Genomic DNA, 23,224 nt, shown 5'->3' on the forward strand with positions numbered 1-23,224 from the left:
GAGCCAGGACATCCCCCTCCACCTGACAGTGGGCCCCGGGCCTCCAGAAATCCTTTGGCAGGCTGCATCTTGAGCAACCCTGCATTAGGACTAGCTGAGGAGCAATCCAGGTATTTGGGTTTTCCTTGGACTCTAGTGTTCCTCCAGAGTAAGCTGATGCAGACCTACTATCTCTGTTGCTCCCTCACCAGGTTGCTTTTCCCAACTGCTTATCATTTAAGTTAGTTAAATAGTTTAATAGAACAGTAAAGTGGACCTTATTCCACCCATGGTTTTGTGTCTGGTCTCTTTATTTCCATTATAGGTCAGCAAATCCCACCTAATATCACTAGTGAATAGTGATACAAGTCATTCTTCACCATGGGAAGAATGCGATATCTTGCCTTCTGAAAGAAGGGCTGGATGAGGCTGGGGTTGGGTTGTGGTGGGTGAGGGGTTAATATAAAACAATTCAAAGAAGAGTTTTGCATCCCAAGGAGGATCTTCTAAATTTATGATGCCACTTTCACAGTGTTAATAAAACTGTTCTTTGTTCAGAGTGAAGGATGAGTGTTAAACATGAATAAGCAACTATTTCTTTTCATTTAAAAATCAATAAGCATGACAAAGAATGAGTGCTATGAAAATAAGTATGTGGGAGTTCTACATAAGAGCAGCAATGTGGTATTTGTTGTATGACTGATGTGCTATGAGAAAAGCTATGCAACATGACTTTGCCATTTGGTTTGTGCAGGTGCTTAACTGCTGAAAAGTTGCAAGCAGAAACCCTCTCTTCGGCAGCATCAGGGTACAGAATTGATGTCAATAAGGATAGGAGAGAGAGAATAAATGACCACCATCCAGGTGAAAACGAATAGCTGCACTGGAGCTGAATACATCTGACCAAAAGGCAGAACTGACTCATATAAATAGCATTTTACCCACTCCTGACTGATGGGGAATGAGCATCTCAGCAAAACTAACTGTGGCTTATTCTTTCCTTTTCTCATGGTTCCCAGCTTTTGCTTAAGAAAATATATCAAAGGAATCCCATCTTTGAAACATACTCCAAAACATCCAGTGAACTAGCCACAGAGAGTTCTCCCTCAGACCCTTAATAGTTGTTTGGTCTGGAAACCTATTGATTCACCTTAAAATGCTCACTGGTTTAATCATAAAGGTATCAACCCACGCCAGGAGAAAAGAAGGGTATCAATTGAGAAAATAAACAAAGAAAGAAAGAAAGAAAGAAAGAAAGAAAGAAAGAAAGGGGATATCATGCTGTCTTTTCTAAAAGAGATTGGTTGAACTGGATCACTGGCAGAATAGAGATTACTGGAAGCCCCCCAATGTCAGTGTCATAAAGCACACCCTCCAACATTTCACAGATGAAACACAAAACCATAAGGCTAAGCAAAATCAAAATGTGGTGAAGATGGCAAAAGTTATTAATAGGAAGAACACACATGCTGGGAAAGTCTGCAGCCATGTGTCTAAGCCTACAGGGAAAAGTGAGACCCCCCCCCCCCCCCCGGTTCTCTCCTCCGCACTGTGTTAACTGAGTACAAACTACTTATGCATTTTGAACTCAGTTTGCAGTAATGGAAATAAACTGAAAACAAAGGGAAAGTGGGATGAGGAGAAAGAAACAGACATCTTAAAAGTATTGAAAAATGGGGCAATAGAGGATTAATCAGGACTATCCCTGCCAAATCGGGACAGTTGGCAGGCATGCACTTTCCTTTAGTTCTGACTAGTCCAGCCAATGGTGATAGGTGATGAGAGATGCAGTCCAGTATATGATGGACTGCCCCACTTATGCCTCATCAGTACAATAAAGATATTTTTAAAATTCCTATCAACCCCATCTGTGTCACCTTTACCTTTATTGAAACTGTGTGGCCTCCCAGATATTACAGGACTACAACTCTTAGTATTCTTCACCAATGATTATACTGACTAAGGTTGCTAAGATTTGCAGTCCAACAACATCTATAAGCTTGCACAATGCCCAGCTATGCTTTATGTAGTGGAAACACTATGGAGATCATCACACCCAAGCTTACTGTGCATAAAATGTTGGTAAAACGCTCCAGAAGTGTGAAGGTGTGATAGCCAATCATGCTTCTAAAGCGTCACTGAAGTGTCCCCTCTCTTCTACAATCAGTGGCACTGAAGTTCCCATTATTGATGAAATGGCTGCTCTACGAACACTTTGCTGATGGGAGAGGAGAGGGGACATTTCAGTGACACTTCAGAAGCAAGACCAGCTATCATATCTTCATGCTTCTCAAGCATTTTACCAGTATTTTAACCATGGTAAGCCTCCTGTGTAATAATACCCTATGTAGCAGCTTAAGTCACAGTTAGGGAAGCAGTGGTAAATGAGCAACAGAAGGGTGATGCTCTAGGTTCCAGATAGGGACGTCTCATATGTATGTGGGGGGGGGGGGGAGAGACAGAGAGAGAACAAAGACCTCTAAGCTTTGAACAGTTGTGTAGAAGAGAGAATGTCAACAGATATAGTTTGTTGTGTGAATTTTACCCACTGAAATTCTTTCTTCTACACAAGGTACAGAAGCTCTTTCCTCTTCATCATATGATCATCCTAGTTCTAGAGCTGCTTAGTTATGGATGGCTTCTGTATACAATGATAGTCATTTTCCTCATAAGTAACTTTCTAAGCCCTTCATCCTGGTTGGTACACATTCCTCAGAAACTGAAGACTATTTGGTGCTAATGCTAAGGGTGTTGTAAGCTTATATTAAGAGCTGAGAAACCTAACATGTCTTAGCACTTCTGTTCTCATCTGTTGAGGCTTTAATTGTCCTGCCTAAGTACTTAAAGAGGTATTTATGGGTTTTGTTCCCAAATGATCACCCTCTTGGTAGTCTTTCTGTAAATTCTTGGGAAAGTCTCCATGCCTTCAGATGATAAACACCACAGTTTCTGAAAGGCACACTAAATAATCAGATAACAACATGGGTTCCAGATAGGGCGGGGGGGGGGGGGGGGAGCAAATCAAGCGAGGCATATGGACTGCAGAGGAGGGAAGACTCCTACATTTCTGATCCTGATACTAATATACAGCATCTGTGCAGGATCAGGAATAACACTAATAAAGATGTGTGAACCAATTAGCAAAACTGAGAACTGGCACTCAGACAACAGGGTAAGAGGCTTTTTGGAAGACTGTAGCTTTTAAGCTTTTAAGGAGGTTTTGAAAGGACTGCTGGTAGTACAACGGATGAAGGCAAAACTAGTCGAGGAAAATCCAAACAACTTGCCATTAGCCTGCAACACAATGGCTAAGCTAGTTCCCTGGACAGGAAAAGGAGAGGCCTCAGGGGCTTTTCCATCACACACATTCAAGTGGGTTGTAGGGAAAGAGGTAAGCACTGCACCAACTATTGGGAGAAACAGCATGCTTGCTTTAGTTAAATAGATGCTGCCTCCCACCCACCCCCCATAATCTTCTGGTCAGGGTACAAGCACTTGAGAAGATGAAAGGGTAGAAGGAAACATTAACTTAGCAGTCACCGTGGATAAATCTAACAGCTCCAGGAATTGATGCAATTGTTACAGCACCCCTAGCTCCAGCATTGCATTCCTGGCCACCTTCAAAACTTAGTACAGTCGACCCTTGTTATTCGCTGGGGTTTGGTTCCAAGATCCCTCATATATACCAAAATCTGTGTATGCTCAAGTCCCATTAAATATAATGACACAGCAAAATGGTGTCCCTTATAAAAAATGGAAAATCAAGGTTTGATATTTGAAATTTATACTTTTTTGAACATTTTCAAACCATGTATGCTTGAATCCGTGTATATAAAAAAAATCTGTGTATAAGAAGGGTCAACTGTATCTGAATCTTAGAGGATAATGTAACTCATCCAACTCAGCTTTAGTTCTTGATTCTTGAGCTGCCACTTGAATAACCAGGGGCATTTCTGCCTTGCCTACATTAAGCTTTCATTAGTTCATCCTCCGGGTTGTTCCCACTTAAGATTTGAAACGATTTAAAATACAACGTTTTTAATAAAATCGATTCAAAATAACACTGTTCTTATCCCGCTATCCGATTCGCTTTGTTCATCGTTCTCATCTGTTTGTTTAAATCGAAGTTTTTACCTGCAAGCGTTCCTACTTGGCATGAAATCGGTGTTTAAATAAAGCGATTCTTCTCTTCCATACCTTATTTGGAGCTGTCAATCAATAGTACGTCAGAATGACGTAACGTTAATCCGGAATATTTGGAAGCGATTTATCTTTTGGCATCGTTTCCATTTCATTGACAGCCAGGGAGAATCCCTTCAGAGAGCACAGAGATCAATGGGAGAGGCTTCTGGCAAAAAGCGAAGCTCTTTCCAGAGGAACTATGGGATAGGTTTTGGAGGGCAGCATCCTTTCTCCCAAGACAGCCAGGGAGAATCCCTTCAGAGAGCACAGAGATCAATGAAGAAGGAGGCTTCTGGCAAAAAGCGAAGCTCTTTCCAGAGGAACTATGGGATAGGTTTTCCATGACAGCATCCCCTCTTCATGTCTCCCTAGACAGCCAGGGAGAATCCCTTCAGAGAGCACAGAGATCAATGAAGGAGGCTGCTGGAAAAGCAGGGAGGGAGCACTCTTCCCAAAGATTCTCTTTCCAGGGTTGGGGGAAAAGGCAGATTCCATTTGAGAAAGGGAGGGAGAAAGGCTCTATCCCCCCCCCCCCATTGATCAGAGCCCTTCCTTGCCTGGGTGAGATCAGATGCCTCCTCGCGAGGAGCCATCCCTTCCCTGCCTCTCCTCCGTTAGAAATGGGCTCTCCCCACACAGAGGGGAGGTTGCAATCCACCGGGGGAAGCCTTGAGCAGCCGGGACTTCAGGTGTTTAAAGCGCTGAAGAGATTAAGCGCCTGTAAACCATTAAAATAAAAAATAAAAATAATCCTTATCTCTTATTGAAAGACCACAGCGGACAAAGGGGTGAGGGAAGCAAAAATGGCGACAGCCAGACGGATGGGGACAGAAAGGGCAACTCCCCCAAGGACAGCCCCATCGCACTCCGCTCCTCCCATTCATCTAACGCAATTTCAAAGGCTGTCGTTCCTATTTAAATGCTCCGGTTCCTAAATCGAATCAATGGAAAAACGTAGGTCAGACCCTAGTGTTTTTTTAACACGTGTTAAATGAGGAAAACTCGAATCAAAATTTTATTCCGCTCTACAATTCGATTTGTAGTGGAGACGATTGCGGGTTGCTCTAGAACCGTTCTAGGTTTAAATCGGATCCTAATAGGAACGCCACTCCTTGGATTCGATTCAGAACGCGGGGTTTCACCTAGTGAGAACAACCCCCTCATTCAGTCTATCACTGATATCAGACATTGTTGGAGAACTAGAACAGCTTTGTTGGATTTTGATGACAACATTCATATAGCTAGGGGTGGTGTAACAACTGCAGCCATTCCTGGAGATGTTAGATTTGCCCATGGTGACTCCTGAGTTACTTTTACCCTTCAGTCTTCTCAAGCCCTGGTGCCCTGACCAGGAGATTATTGAGAGTTGGGTCACTGGTTATTAACTATCTGGTAAATAAAACCCAATAGTGACTCATAAGACACAGTAACAAAATAGGTACTTTCTTTAATAGTTGGGGCGGGGGGGGGGGGGAGATGAAAATACATTTGCATTTTAAAGGAAAATATGTGTACTTCAGAGAGTAAAGGAAAAAAAGCAAGTAAAAAGTACAAATGGTAGAAGCCATCATTTTATACAAGAGTGGAAGTTTTTTACTCATAAAGACCAAGATTCAATCTGTGACATCTACATTTAAGAAGGAATTAGACTGCCATCAATAGGAAGGGCCTCTGCCCTTAGATCCTGACTGGTTACTTCCAGACAGCATAGTATTAGCAATAGCATTTACGTTTCTATACTACTTAATAGTTAAATAAGCACACTCTAAGCAGTTTACAATGTGTTAGCAATTGCCCCCAACAAGCTGGGTACTCATTTTACTGACCTACGAAAGGATGGAAGGCTGAATCAACCTGGAACCTTGAGATTGAACTCACAATGTTATGGCATTTAAGCACTGCACCATCAGGGCTCTCTAATAGACAATAGTGAACTAGATGGAAAAGCAACCATCTTTATTTTTAATTCCCATTGTAGTCACACCCTACCTCCCCCAATTTTATTTTCCTTTCGAACCTTCAACCAAGAAGAAGAGAGCCAGTGTGGTATATTAAGTGTTAGACTAGGACTCTGGGAGATCCATATTCAGCTACAGAAACACGCTGGATGACCTTTGGAAAGTCATACTGTTTGATTAGAGGAAGGCAAATGTCAAGCTCTTTCTGGGTAAATCTTGCCAAAGAAACGCAAGTATAGAGTTGTTATAATTCAGAGTTGACTTGGAGGTGCACTGTTCACTGTAGAGGTAATGTAGTTTGACCCCACTTTTACTCCAATGGCTCCATCCTACAGAATCCTGGGATTTGTAGTTTTGTGTGGCACCAGGACACTTTGCAGAGAAGGCTAAAGACCTTGTAAAACTACAAATCCCAGGATTCCATAGGATGGAGCTACAGCACCTAAAGTGGTGTCAAACTGAATTATTTCTGCAGTGCAGACACATCTTTGAAGGTACATAACAATAAGCAAGGAAAGTCTGTTATTAATCCCACCACCAATATCATTTAATAACAAAAACAAGCACAAAATGGCTGAGCACCTACATTCCCCCAGTCTCCTGTGTAAGGCATCTTCCTGTGTCTGTGCGTACACATAATAAACTGATTAAAAAGACACTCCAACGTGATTGTCTTATGGCTTTATTTTACATATGAAAGAATGTGGGCATCTGCTGCAATTTCCACGCATGTTCAATATTAACATTCTTATTATTGACCTTTGTACATCTGAAAAGTTCCCCATAAATACAAATGACAGGTGTTATCAATAAGTAGCAATGGATTTAATTACCTCTAAAGGGGTTTGAGCTTAAAGATTAATTTAGGGTGACAACATAGAGGTGGGTTGAATTCCATGTGTATGCAAAATCTCCTGGCACTGTCAACATGAATGAGCAGATAAACAGTTGAAGATAACAGTGGAAAACATAAGTACAGGAGAAAGGAGTTAAAGCTCAGTGTTGAAGTATATTTTTCTGTCTGATGTTCCAGTTTCAGTTTGTGGCATTTCCAGCTTGAAAGGGAAGGTGCTCCTGAAAATATCTGTCTGAAATCCTAGAAGATTGCTACTAGATCCTGTTGCAGGCCCAAATACTGTTTGGACTGCAATTCCTAGCATCCCTCTGCTAGCATGTTCAGTCATAGTATGGGTGTTGTAGTCACAAAGAGCTGTTTTTCCAAACTTTGCTCTGCTGATAGTATGAGACTATATATCCTTGACTTGATAGAAGACAGTTCCTTGTAGTGGAGTTAAAGAAGAAGTAGGGTTTAAAATAAACAGAAGATTTCTTCAAATAATATTTAGCATATGAAACTCCACAAATGGGGCTGTCACCCACTCCTCAAATACAAAGGCATCTTCTACCCCAGCCTTCTCTGGTCTTAGAAAATCTCTGGCATTACAGTTTGATTGAAGCCAACACCCATTCCTTTTGACTGAAGCCAACATTCAGTCCTCTGCACTAATAGCACACAATTTAAAGATTTAAGTCTATTCAGTGCTATGCAAGCCTAAGATGAAACACAGTAAGACAGGAAAGCAGAAACTGAGATTTCCCAAATCTGCTTTTTCCTTCCATCTCCAGTTTCACTGAGGGATTGAATTACAGCTCTTTAAGGCAGTAGATATGGTCTGGTAGTGTCTATTGACCCACTTCCTGGGAAAGGGAGTTTTTCTCATGCACTTGGCTGTTGTTTTTCTATGTGTGGCTCAAAGTTCTCATAAACCTTGTATACAGTACATGCTGCTAATAGGCATTTTAGTCCAGTGATGGATCATTTAGATCTTTTGCTTTGTTTTGAAAACATAGCATATTATCCAGATTCACTGATAAAACATTGGTAGCAAAATCATGCAATGCTTATCCCATGTATTCATTTTAAAGGACTGTGTCCTAAATAATTAAATTATTATGAGGCATGAATTAAATAATAATAATAATCCTAACTAATATATGGATAGATAACAAAACAGTCCATCTGAAATGATGGCACACACACACACACACACAACAAGCAAACAAAAGAAGTCAATTTAGAATTTGTCAGTAGAATCATTGCCATGGTATGATATTATAATGGAGAAAGAAAATTGTGGGAGAAGAGAGAAAGAAAACAAATCCACATAAGAAGACATAAATAATGCAACAGTTATTTTAAAATATGTTTTTCTTTTCAGTATATCTAATTGGGAAAAACACTAGTGATCATGACCTCTGTCCAATTTATAGGCCATTTGCCAGCTAATTCTGGGCACCCTGGGCCTTTTAAAGCATTTTCAGAAACACATGAATTTTTTGTGAAAATGTTGTTGATGCTGAAGCTGGGTGGGTTCATAAGAAAAACAAACTAGTTTTCCACACTTGGTGGTCAGAAAAGTGGGAATGATAAATATCTCAGTTTCCATACTTGGCTGTTTCAATGGAATTTCATATTCTCTAACATGCCACAGATGAAAACTAAGACAGTGGTCCAGTCAGCCACATTGAAGTACAATTAAAATGTTGTAGCAAGGCAACAAGAGGGCACAGGTTGTCAATGAGGAAGAACATATAACACTACTATTTTAAGTAGAAAACCAGGTAACTCAGTTTAGGAAGGGCAAGACTCATCTCAAATGTTATTGGCGGGGTACAGACCACCAGAAAGAGGCGCCAGGGAGGCAACTCTCTTTTCTGCACAGGAGCGCCACAGCATACAAATTGTGTGGCGCTGCTGTGCAGCAGAAAAGGAGCTCCAAAAAGTGGCTCCTTTTTGTGGTGTTGCAAAGCACCAGAGACGGCACAGTTACGTTGCAGCTGCTCAGCGTCGTTTGGAGGTGGTGCAGCTGCGACATCATCGTTACGCGTGTACGATGTGCTACGGTTGCGGGCGTGTGCACGCACCGCCCCGAGACAACCCTAGCATGTCATGGACACACCACAAAGGGCCCATCTGTACAGGGCCATTAATAAGGAAGAACACACAAGCTAGGAGAGGCTGTAGCAATTGGCTTTTGCTTGAGCCTATTGAGCTAAATTCCACCACTTGCTTTTCTCTCCCCCCTTGCTGAATTCATAGAATCATAGAGTTGGAAGAGTCCACAAGGGCCATCTAGTCCAACCTCCTGCCATGCAGGAAATCACAATCAAAGCATCCCCAGCCCAGAGGACCTTTTCATCTGCCACTCCTAGGCTCTGGAACGACCTCCCGGATGAGATCCACCATATTACCACCTTAGAAGCCTTTAAAAAGGCTGTTAAGATGGATCTCTCCTGGCAGGCCTTTCCAGATTAGCCTTTTTAGTTTACCCTCCCGTTACTGATATTACTAATATTATTGATATTATCATGTCCGCTTTTTTCCCCAGTGAAAAACACATCTTTCTCCCCCCAAACTGAAACAGAATCTGGATCTCATTTTCTATTTTACCCAACCTTTAACAGGATTTTTTTCTTTTTAACACTTGCATTGTTTAATCTCTTTTTAATTGGTTTTTATTTATTTATTTTTATGATTGGGGGGAGGGTCTGAATATGCTATTTCTTTTTAATCATGATTGTAATTTTAACTGTTTGATGTTTTAATACCTGTTGTAATCTGCCTTGATTCCCTGTCGGGAAAAGGTGGAATAATAATAATAATAATAATAATTATTATTATTATTATTATTATTAAATGACAAACCAGCTTGTCTTTAAAGACCTCCAAGGAAGGAGACCCCATCACACTCCGAGAGAGTGTGTTCCACTTTCGAACAGCTCTTGCTGTGAGAAAGTTACTCCTAATGTTGAGGTGGAATCTCTGTTCCTGGAGCTTGCATCCATTGTTTCATGTTCTAGTCTCTGGATCAGCAGAAAACAAGCTTGCTCCCTCCTCAGTATGACACCCCTTCAAATACTTAATCAGGGCTATCATATCACCCCTTAACCATTTCTTCTCCCGGCTAAACATACCCAGATCCCTAGGTCTTTCTTCATAAGGCATGGTTTCCAGACCCTTCACCATTTTGGTTGGCCTCCTCTGGAAATGCTCCAATTTGTCAACATCCTTTTTGAATTGTGGTTCCCAGAACTGGACACAGTATTCTAGGAGAGGCCTGACCAAGGCAGAATAGAGTGGCACTATTATTTCCCTTGGTCTAGACACTATACATCTATTGATGCAGCCTAGAATTACTTTTGCATTTTGAAGTCAGTTTGCAGCAACCAAAGTTAGTGGAAGAAAACGAGGGAAAGTGGGAGGTGGAGAGAAAAAGTGGTGCATTTTAAAATCAACGGAGAAAATGGGACAAATGAAGATTAACTGAGTCTGTCCCTTACTAATGATACAGTTGGAGAGTATGAAATTTAATAACTACAGTCTCAAACAGTTTGCAGACTCTCTCTCAAAAAGCCTCTGAAACAACCAGATAGTACCAATCTGCTGGATACAAAGGATGGAGAGAGAAAATAAGAGCAGGAGAAAGAAATAAAAAGGAAAATAGTAGCAGAAATGGAGAAAGAAAAAGGGTGATTCCATTAACTTTGGGTTGTGGCCCCAGGTATCTATCATTGGTTATACCCCCATCCACTGTCAGCATGTGACCCTTGACAGGTCAAAAAATAAATCCCCAGTGGGGAGACAACAGAGGAGTGAGAAAAATGGAAGACAAGCGAATAACCAGGAAGAGTGTGAGGAAAAACAGTTGTATGTGTTTGACTTTATAGGCATTAAATGGGCATTATCCCTCTGACATTATTTGCAACTGAGTTCCACTGAAAACAAGAAGATGAGACTTAGTCATCATGACTAACATGATGCTAACATTAATTTCAGTGTAAGTTAGTCATGGCTAATGTTTTCTGGATTGTGTCCAACGTCATCATAAGCAGAGGGTATTAGAATATGAAAACACAAAGGATATTAGAATATGAACATGCAGGTTCAACTCCTTTGGGCTCTGGATGTAAACATTCATTCAGTACATTATGAAGAATCCCTTCATAATGAAATCTCTACTTTTACCAAGATATCTAAAAACAGTTTTCATTATGTGTGTATGTGGTGGTGATGGGGAGCTTTAATGAAAGATAAGAGTTTCATTCCCTGATTTCCCTTGCCCAACTCCAGCAGTCATTCCAGCAGAGCTTCTCAGCCTTGGATGTTGGTAGCACTGTTAGCAGTCTCAGTGTTCCCTATGGATTCCATGCTGGGGATACTTTGACCAGATGTATTACTTTCTGCCACAAAACTTTCAAGGTGTAGCATCTTAACTGGAACACATGGAATATCCCATGGAGGATTGTAGTGAATGTTGCTATCATGAGATGATTCTCCTTCTGATTTTCACAGAACTGGATGTGGATGGATCATATACCTGTAGGAATAAGGGTGAGAAATTTCTTTCAGTGTAAAGCAGTGATCCCCAAACATTTATCTTCTAGGTGTTTTGGACATCAGTTCCCAGAATTCCTGACTGTTGGCCAAGATGGCTGGGGCTTCTGGTAGTTGAAGTTAAAACACCTGGAGAATCAAAGTTTGGGGAACATTGGTCTAAATGCTTAATTCCATTTCATAGAAATCCTCAGGAGCTGCATTCCAGTGCTATGTGATCCAAAGGCAAAATAATAGGTTAAAAATCACAGTATTTTTGAATGGAGAGCCAGTGTGCTATAAGGATTTGTGTCTTGGCCTAGAACTTCTGTACACAAGGATTCAAATCCCTATTCTACTACAGAAATATCAGTTGGTGATCTTGGGTAAATTGGATCTTGTCAGCCTTAGAGGAAGGCATTGACAAACCTCCTCTGAATTATTTTTGCCCAGAAAGCAGTAGAATGGAGCCAACTAAGTGAACTAAGGCCTGAAACGCATGAGTCAAATAAGGCAGCTTCTGGCCGCTTCAGGGGGATGGTGTTTACATAATGCACTATTACTATTTTGTCCCATTTTGACCCCTTTTTCTTACATACGTTTGCCCAGTTCCCCCAACCTATGCAGGCACTTATATATATGTAGTTTTTGATCTGGTGGCATATTTCAAATTCCAACAGTGTAGCTGGTCTCCAGATGCATTCTATGTCATCTCAACTAGTGGAACTGTATGGAGTTGCACTCTAAATGAATTAATTATAATTTAAAAGTAATTAATTAACCTTAACCAATTTCCCCCTTGATGTCTACAGTGTCAAATGTCTCTTTCTATTCAGTCTGCTTCACAGATAGATTTATATTTATGCTACAAATAGAACTGACATGTTGGGTAGACACGAAATTATATTCAAACTACATCTAAATTATATAAAAGAATCTGTAGTGCTGTCACTCATGTATAGTTCTTTCACAGTGTATCCACCAACCAATTTATTCAAAGATGAAGAGGAAATGAAGGACCAAAGGTCATGGAAGAAGGCAGCACAATAGGACTGTGGTTTGTTTTTATGAATGAAAGTACTGGCCTTGCAATCTGACTCTCATGGCCCTAAATTCCTTAAATTGAGCATAGGATCCCATTTGCAGATCCAGCAATGACATTTAGTACTTATGGAATGCAGACCTGCCAATTCTAGTTACAATGCAATTATGCAATTTCACCTGTGCCTCCCTCAATTTGATGATTACAGTCTCAACCTTTGGCTTTGCTTTTTAAAAAGGAATGTTCATTGTATTTGCAAAAGTGTTTCTTGGAAACCAAAACGTAAAAGTATTCAGGATTCTAGGAGTGACAGGTTGGCTGGAACCTTTGGCCACTTCCGTCATAGTCTAGCAGTACTTGCTAATACACACCTGATATTTGTGTTATAGTTCTTGTTTGTTTGTTTATTAGACCCAAATATTGCCAGAACTGATGAAATTTACAAAGCAAGTGTGTTCGTATTATGTGACTGTGTATCCATGGTTTGGTTTACTGGAATGAAAAAACCTATGGTACAATAGATTACTCTTATTTGATAAGACCAACTTGATAATTACTTCTGGAAAAGTGGATATAGGATTGCAACCTTGGGGACAGGGCCCACTGAATTGCCTTGTAAATAGACATTATGGGAGTATATTGTAAATCAATAGAACCTAGGTCCCTAGAATGAGAAAGCTAATCATAATTGTCATTGATTTAATTGGGAATTAAGTACAATTCACTTAGGGGCTGGACAGACCGCTTACATGCTGCGCCAAAGACACTACATAATGCTGCCTGCCGTGCAGTTGGGTGCATGGCGTGATGCTGGCATGTCGCTGCTGCGTGGGGGGCAAGTGGTTGCCACACCCCCACTCTGCCTTCACGCCAGCATTTCTTGCCGGTCTATTGAGGGCTATCGCTTGAACCCATCCCATCATCAGATCTGAAGATACTTGGCTTTAGATACCTAATTTGATATGAAACTGATAGTCTCCCTTACCAACCAGTTTCTATCAGCTTACTTAGGGTTGCTGGGAGGGCCAGCTAAGGCTGGGAAAACCATATACTGCACCCTGAACTCCTTGGATGATGAAGAGGACTATTTGATATACAAACAAATTAATGTTGCTATTGCTGCCTTCCTATTATCAGCCCACAAAAAGACTGTGTCTTCATCCCACAAGTTTGGTAAAGTCAACCAAAATCTTGCCTATCACCGGGAACAGAAAACTAAATTGGTATGACTCATCACCCATTATATAATCGCATACTATATAACTCACAAGATATTGCCTTTTAATGGTGAACCTCGAATTGTAACTAGGGGTAGTTTAGGGAAAGTTTGAAAAAGTTATTTTGAATTACAACAGCCAGATTCTCCCAGTCTGCGGATTCTGGGAGCTGTAATCCAAACAGTAACTCTGGCAAGCTCTGGCCTTATTCTGGCTAATTGTAGGGCCAGTCATCTGCCTCATAGCTGAAGAATACCACATTGGGGGTGATAAGGTGTTTTAGTTACACCCTTAAGCTTTCCGTGAATAGGTCTTGAAGCAGCACTCTTAGGCCAATATTCTCTCTGCTTGTGGCAGGGCATAAAGTACCCTATGCATAAGATCTAGGTGGCACTGGATGTTGCATGAGCAAGCCTTCTGAACTCATGCCCTTGATTCATGTGTAGTTGGAAAGAGAGCTGCAGTCTGGTACTGCCTCATAATCATTGCACACCTGAGAAAAATATTATGCAAGGAGGTACGGGATACCTTTTCTGCAACCTCTACAAACATACATACAGTATATCCCCCAGAGGATTCTGACCCTTGCACTTCAAGAGCATATTTGCATATGCTTGCCCTTTTCTTTACAATTTCAACATTAGGAAAAATACTTACCTCATATTAAATGCTAGGGACAGAAAACAGAGCAGGTTTCATTTCATAAAAACAAAGTAGTGGCAAGGCAATCTCTCAGCTAGTACCCAATAAGGGGTCTCAAAGTAAGCCAATTCCACAATCTGTTACTTGTTTTTCACTTTTATTTTTGCGTTAGGGCATAATCAGGCAAGCCTTCCAACTCCATAAGTCTCATTAAAACAAACAGAGCATGAATCAAAACCCTTGGTGGCTTATATCCCTTGTGAATAATTGTGAATAATTGTCATGTAATGTGGCCCAAACTTCATTGTGTCTTCTTTGCTGGTGTTTTGTCCCCATTATTGTACAAAGCTTCTGTTTCATTGGGGTTGCCAATCAAAAGATAGCCTTTCACTTGGATCAGGTTCACCTGTAACAATCATGAACTTGTTGACCCGCATCCCTATTAACAATTGATTTAATGATGCATTATTTAGCCTTTTGTTCAGCAGACAGGGACATTATTACCAGACAGGCAATTGGCAGATGGGTTGACTGATAACAGCCTTTTTAAAAAATCTCATGTTCCATATGTGCAGTACCTAAGAGGAAAGAAGCTTAGTTTGAAAAAAGAGGAAGAGGAGACAATTTAATTTATAACCTGTCATTAACAAAAGTGTGATTGTAGCCCTTTTCCATTGTCAGAACAGAATGGGAAAGAAGCTAGAAATTTTAGTCTCAAATGAAATATGTTTACATTAAGCAATGTGAAGTCGAAGGCTTTCATGGCTGGCAACCATAGTTTTTTGTGGGTTTTTCGGGCTGTGTGGCCATGTTCTAGCAGAGTTTCTTCCTGACATTTTACCAGCATCTGTGGCTGGCATCTTTTACCATAAATCAAAGGAGTCACGGACAGAATAGGCAAAGTGGTGAGGAAGCACAACCTGCAAATGGTTTACAAACTGACAAAGAAAATCCAGCTGCCAAAAGACTTATTATTATTACTATTATTATTAAACTTTATTTCTAAAGTGCTGTAATTATACACAGCGCTGTACAAAGTCAGTAAAATTAAAGAGTATATAAAAGCCTGCCCAAGGCGTACATTCTAAGATAATAACAGTTAAAAGAGGAATAGATAAAATTACCATATAGAAAAGAAAAACAAATATAAAACAAATCACATCACATCAAATATTATCAGACAGCCAGATGACAATCACAAGCTTCCTTTCTCCCTCTGCCAGTACTGGAGATGCTGAATCTCTGGACTGAGCGTTTGGCTAGCCTCCTAAGGCCAAAACAGGTCAGTCTGGACCATATTTGTCTGGACTGGCAAGAGAGGAAAGTTGTGGGACTCATTGCTGCTGAAACTTTCAGAGTGGGCCCAGCACAAAGGGCCTTCTGATGTAGTTATCATACAACTGAGAAAAACAACAACATTGGGACATACACAAGTCAAGGCCAAGAGGGATATAGTGTAAATGTGTTTTACTAGCACTATGGAACTAGAAGCGTGTGGAGTGGGCAGCAGGTGTAATGCTCCACTGAGAAAGTGCTCACTTCATTACACCCCCAGTGAGAGGAGAAACCACAAAGTGACACCCACCCACATGGAATCCTGCAGCTGTCATTCCTGTAATCATCCAGTAGGTTCTGGGCTTGGGCTAATTGATAAACATGTAGGTTGGCTGATGTCCCAATCTGGTCTCATGACAATGCCAACCTTTGCTGTCAGTGGAGCTAGAACTGTGCCTTGGATCTGCAATGAAGCTTCCTTCCCCAATATATGCAATGCTTCTGTACACATTTTTCATGAGGGCCTTAGCCAAAAGGACAGTAGATGCTGAATAAATGACAATTGTTTGGATTCAGAAGTAAAGACTGATCTAGAAGAAGTCATATGGTCAGGAAAACCAGCCCCATTATCCTGTGTGTGTGTGTGTGTGTGTGTATCTACTAGAAATATATGTAGAAGAAGACCTTATAAAAGATAACATGATCCAATGGGCCAGAGATTGTGGCCACCCACTAGAACTCAATCAATGGGGAAAATAATGGAAAAATAGGTTAAAGTATTCCGTTAACCAGGACATTAATGGAAATTTTTATAAAATTTTATAGAGATGGCATCTTTCACCAGACAAATTAAGTAAAATATATGGAACCAGATTAAATACATGTTGGAAATGCGAAGGAGAGAAAGGGACATTTTTTTTTTCATCTTTGGTGGTCCTGTTCAGTGGCACAGAAATATTGGAAAGAATTATATAGAAATGTAAAAGAAATATTGGGTATAAAGTTTGAGTTTAAGCCAGAAATTTTACTTCTGAATATGATTGAAGAGAACATTGGGAAAAAACCCATGGATTTTTTTTTAATATGTTAACTGCAGCCAGGCTGGTATATGCAAAATACTGGAAGATTAAAAAAGAAATACATACCGATGAATGGATTACCAAATTATTGGATATACTTGAAATAGACATGTTATCAAAAAAGTTCAATGAAGATTTAAAGAAAGCTATGATAAAGGATTGGGAAAAAATACTTACATTCGTAAAGTAAAAATGGGGGAAGGACCTGTCGATAGATATATAGGACTAAGTTGGGAAATAAAACTGAAAATAAATGATGTAAGAATTTATGATATGATTTACGTTGTATTATAAATATAAGATAAAATTGTGGAAATGGGAAGGGTTAACATCCTGTAAAGTTAATGTATAATAAAAGATATGTAGATACTAAATGGAATTTGTGAATCGGTGAAGAGAAAGTCTTTTGAAGTCTTTTAGAAGTATAAGAAACTTGATTGTTTTTTTAAAATGTTTTGTTATGTCTGTTTGTTTTGTATGTTCAGTTTGTTTATCTGTTATGTTTATGTTTATATGTATATTTGTATGTTTAGATTCTATGTTAGGTTGTTTTGTCTGAAAATTGAATAAAAAATTAATTAAAAAAAAGAAGTAAAAGAATGCCAAAATAGGCCAAAATTCTGCTGCATTTACTTTCAATGAATTCTGAAAGTGTGACTTATTTCCTTGCAGGAAGGGACTTTCTCTATCAACAGCCTATATTTTCCAAAATCTCTGCTTATAGGAAGAATTAGAAGTGTCACTAAACCACATGTCACCAATCCAGCCAACAATCAATATTGTGGGGAAAGTGGTGTAACAACATAGTAAGACAGCAACCTTCTCCAAACTGGCATACTCCAGATGTATTGGACTACAACACCCATCAGTCACAGCCAACATGTCACAGTGATTTGGGTGATGAAACTTGTATTCCAAAAACCATCCAGCAATTGTGTGGTTAATGAAGACCAAGTTTTTATGACATTCCATCTCTACAAGTGGCAGCCAGTTAAATAGAGCAGGGCAATGAAATATTAAGGTAAGGATGTTGTACAGCCCCCCCCCCCCAGTGCATTAAGGATGGAATCATAGGTCAGTGGTGCTCATAATGAATAGCTTGGGGCTGAATTGTTCTTTTCTTTCCCCCCTTTTCCTTTCCCCTTTTCCCCTTTCCTCTTTCTTTTTTTCTTTCTTTTGTTTAGCAGCTCTGCCATTTAACATGAACTGGTTTCCATCTCAGTGCTTTGTAACCAGTATTGTGCATTTCAGCGCTGGAAATGTGCAGCTGTGTGATAGCCATCTCACAGAGAAAGCCATGCCTCTGATGTAAAACCCCCAGCACAGTTATTTTTGCCAAAAGTTCCACAGCAGGTCTAATTAAAATGAAGTAGCTATAATTGAAGCCATGCATGTAAAGCATATATAATAGTATATAATTAGAAAAAATGAAGATCTTAGCCAAGACAAAGAGAAGGATACCAAAAAGTGGGCATAAAGGATTCTAAAGAAAAGAATACCAAAAACTGTGGGAAAAACATTTCTCATAGAATCATGAATAAATCCAGGATAATAACCCTGCTTGTGTCATTTCAGAATGACTCTTAACTACTGTGGCTTCTTTTTCTTTCACAAGGGTAGAACACATTCATTAAACTCTATGACTCGAGTGTAGGATCTCTAAACTTTAATTGCTACAGCCTACTACTAAAAGATCATTTTGACTGGGCCCATATTTTTGTACAAGAGGTTTTTCTTGTATTTAGTAGACTTAAATTGATAGGAGTCAGTACAGTACAACACAGTCTGATGTGCTTCCAGCTTCTCTGCATTGGTTGTGCACATGTGAAAAAGAGTTGCTCCTCTCCTTCAGCTGAGCCCTGTGGCATTTTCAGCCAAGCCTGGAAGCAGCAGGACCTGTAGGAGAGAATAAAGCTGCACAGAAGAGAGCAGAGATGTTAATACCTGGACCTTATTAACTGTTATTAACATTAGCAATTATGTCAGTGCATGGTGAATAATGGAATTCATGTAAAAAGTAAACAGTTGGAAACAAACAAAGAGAAGGAAAAGGGTGGGAAGAGATCACCAAAGATACTTCACCTCAGCACAACAAAAATTTTGTTTTCATTCTCCCTACCAAGACTGAAGAAAGATACTAGATTAAAATCAACTTTGACTGGAACTGTGGTAAATGTGGGATGTTAATAGAGATGTTAATTAAAAAAACAAGATCCTATTGCTTTATTAAGTCAAAATCACTAGCTAGACAGAAGAACCACCTTCCATACTCAGTTGCTATAGGTAGGGACCACTAAGCACATTGTAAAGCTTTGGAATGGATCCCAAATCACTTTTTTCACTGACCCTTTTGATTCCCATCTGTCTATCATATATCCTGATTCCTGGACTGATCTTGACCATGCTTCTTGTCCTTTCATCTTTATTCCTTGAGAGAGAAAAACATGCTTTTCCCAGCCTGACCTGCTGTAGAACCCAATTTCACACACTTAAAATATTGTTAGACATTGCAGAAGTACATAATATTAGAAAGACCCTGGCAAGACTGTCAAGGGGCCTTAAGTCCAATTGTAACACCAGTTATCAGACTCTACCATACTTCGGTCTAAAATTAAATTACTAGCCATTATTAGTAGGTTGTGAGGAAGTCATGATTTGTAGAAGTCTCATCATGTACCATCATCTAAAGATAATATTCATAATGAATTCAGGAGGAATTTCCCTACTGGAAAGTGCCTCTTTAAAACAAACAAACAAATCTTTCTTTGTAAGAGCTTAAGCCTTTGTAGTTCACCACATGCATTTGTCCAATCTTTTCAGAATCAGATTTACATAAAAGTTCACTGTGTTGGTCAAGCTCAAGAGAAACTTAAAAGGAAGGAGATATCGCATTGCAGGAAAACCACTACCATGGGAGTAGGAATGTGAGGTCTGGCCACCAGAATGAAATATAAGATAGCAGAAGATGCAGCTGGTCCAAGCTGTGTTTTTGAAGTGATGAGAAACCTTTAGATTTGCTATGGTTTTTCTGTAAGATGAGCCACTGGACTGCATCTAATGGCATTTACCACTCCAATTTAGTATCTCTAGGTCCGGGATGGATCACACCAACCCAGGTGAGCCACTAGATCATCCTGGGTATGAAGGGCAATAGGAAATCTTCCTAACAAAGGATGCAAAGGACAAATAAAAGGAAAATGATGCCAAGGCACTTACAACATTCCCACAGGCATAACTGTATGCTCCCTAAAGACTGGATGGATGAAGTGGGAACTACAGTAAAGGGTGGCTGTGAAATATGTGTGGGCGGCAACTAGGCACAGACAAGGCTAAGAAAATACACACATCAAAAATGATGAAAAAGCAAAGCATAGAATATGTCATATTTGCAGGGATTATAGCCTTTAACCTTAATGTAAAACTTTGCCTATTTTTAACCCAGAAAAGCTGACAAAATACACTAATGCCTTATTTGAATTCTTCAAAGCCTGATTCCTTCCAATGCTCATTTATCAATGACTTGGATGACAGAATTGGGGGCATAATTATCAAATTTGCAGAAGACACCAAATTAGGAGAAGTAGCTAATACTCCAGAGGACAAGATCAAAATTCAAAATGAGCTGACTAGACTAGAAAGCTGGGCCAAAGCTAACAAAATGAAATTCAACATGGAGAAATGTAAAGTACTGCACTTAAGGTTGAAAAATGAAATGAACAGATATAGGATGGGGGATACGTGTCCTCCATCTTTTTAAAAAGTGTCCTCCATTTGAAAATTTTGTCCTACATTTGTCCCGGTTTATTTATTTATTTATTTATTTAAAAAATTATTTATTTTTTTTTATTTTTTGGCTTCGGCCCCCCAGTTGTCTGAGGGACAGCAACCTGGCCCCCGGCTCAAAAAGGTTGCCTACCCCTGATTTAAAAGGATGTTGAGAAACTAGAGCATGTCCAAAGGAGGGTGACCAAAATGGTGAAGGGTCTGGCAACCATGCCCTATGAGGAATGACTGAGGGAGCTGGGGATGTTTAGCCTGGAGAAGAGAAGATTAAGAGGTGATATGATAGCCATGTTTAAATATTTGAAGGGATGTCATATTGAGGAGAGAGCAAGCTAGTTTTCTGCTGCTCCAGAGAACAGGACCCAGAGCAATGGATGCAAGCTCCGGGAAAAAGATTCCACCTCAACATTAGGAGGAACTTCCTGACAGTAAGGGCTGTTCAACAGTGGAACACACTCCCTCGGAGTGTGATGGGGTCCCCTTCCTTGGACATCTTTAAACAGAGCAATAGCTATCTGTCGGGGATGCTTTGATTGTGATTTCCTGGTGATGGGGTTGGACTGGATGGCCTATGTCATCTCTTCCAACACTATGATTCTAGGAACCCACCATTGCCATTTTCCCACCCAGACATTCAAAACGTTCAGAAGTGGTGCCACAATGGAGAAAGTAGCAGCACTAGTGCTTTTTTGGGGTGCTCTGGGAATGCTCTTGCTTTTTGCCATTCTACTTGGAGAAGAGGATGGTATATAATAAGTACTATCTATCTATCTATCTATCTATCTATCTATCTATCTATCTATCTATCCATCCATCCATCCATCCATCCAGCACTTACATTGACCTGTGGATAAGACAACCCAGATTTTTTCAGTCAAGTTTTTGACTAAAAATTCTAAACTTGTACATGAGTATATATACTACTTCTTTCTGCCAAGTTCCTGGAAAAGTACAACCTAAATTACTTTTTTTGAGATTATAGCTCCCAGAATCTTCAAGCCAACATGGCCAGTGACCATGCTGCATAAAGGGTTTGGGGAGTTCAAGTTAAAAAAAAAAACTTCTCCAAGCTCTGGTTTACCACAGACCAGCCTTGATAGGAAGTGGGAAGCAGGAAGCATATAGGAAATTAAAAGGAGGTGACTCAAAGAAGATATTTTCATGTCAAAGATCAAGCCAGCCTTGAAGAACTCCAGGTGTTGGTTTGTACAGTCCTAATCGCCAGATACTTCCTCTATGTTGTTTAAGCATACCATTACGTATGGCAAAAGCATTTACTGGCTTGAGGATGAATCTTGATGTTATTAGTCCCCATTTGTACAATGAATTTGTGGAGAAAGTTGGTACTCAAAATCAGGAATGGTTTTTAATACTTGTAAATATGATTTCTGAAGCCAGTCAAGATACATATCAGTCACAGCTACAACAAGATATACAACACAAATAAGCAATTTAAAATGTATGGGATATGGGGGGGGGGGGGGGGGCAGCTAGCTGAAGATAGCAAAGTTGGCGAAAAGAACTGACTTCATAATTCAAATTCACGTTTCGAGGGTTTTAGCGACCAATAACAATATAATCTGATGCATCCTCCTTCATGCTGAGAGAAGAATCCAGTGTGGCTGAGATGCCAATAGAATCCTTTCTGCACCTGGCTTCTGAAGCAGATGCAACAATCCTTCCATGTCAGCCTCCAGCTCCAAGTGCAGGAATGGCTGCCAAAAGATTTCAGGCACAGATTCATTTATCACACCCACAAGGTCCGAACTGTTCTCCCAGGATCATCAACATCAGCCAACTCCTTAGTGAAAGTCAGCTGAAAAATTCAGGAAAAACATCAGAAGGTTTAAAAAATTAATGACTCTCTGAAGCTTTGTTTCCCTCTGACTTACAGCACTTCAGTGGATTTTCCAGCGAAAGCTCTGGTTGTGCTGTTCTTGAATGAAGTCCTTCGTGTGAAAGATGACATGACTTATGTTGTAGCCAGTTGCTTTAAAGTAAATTGTGGAACCTGCCTGCTTACCTGCTTGTTGTCTATTTGACATAGTAACCTCTTTTCTGAGGTAGCCTTATACCAGAGTGCACAATGTTAGCTGCGTATCATGGACCACACAAGCAAAAACAAATTACCATGGAGAAAAAACAAAATCTTGGCAGCAGCATTGCTGGGAGTTGGGAGAAATTTTCCTTACTCCCCTCCACACAATAATCCTAATTGAGGGTGCATCTACACTGTAGAAATAATACAATTTGACTGCATTTTAACTGCCATGGCACCGTCATTTGAAATCCTGGGATTTGCACCAGAACTCTTATGAATAGAAAGCTGAAGACCTTGTAACACTAAAAATCCCAGTATTCCATAGGATGGAGCTACAACACTTAAAGTGGTGTCAAACTGCATTATTTCTACAGTGTAGATGCATCCTTAGATCCTGACTTCTCATAGCACGACTGGAACAGTGTTTCTTCCCTACCACCCAGCCACAGTCCAAGGGTCAATTCTCACTACATGATTATAATGCTATTATTCCACTGGAATTGCCATGATTCAATTCCGTGGAATCCTGGGGCTTGTAGTTTGGTGGGGCACTGGGGTACTTTGGCTGAGTAGTATCACTGCCCCTCCCAGAATTACCAAAGCCAGGATTTCCTAAATTGTAGTAGAACAACACTGCTATAATTCTGTAGTG

Source organism: Sceloporus occidentalis, unplaced genomic scaffold (assembly GCF_023333645.1).
Source record: "Sceloporus occidentalis isolate IW3139 unplaced genomic scaffold, rSceOcc1.0.p SCAF_3, whole genome shotgun sequence".
NCBI classification, from domain to species: Eukaryota; Metazoa; Chordata; class Lepidosauria; order Squamata; family Phrynosomatidae; genus Sceloporus; species Sceloporus occidentalis.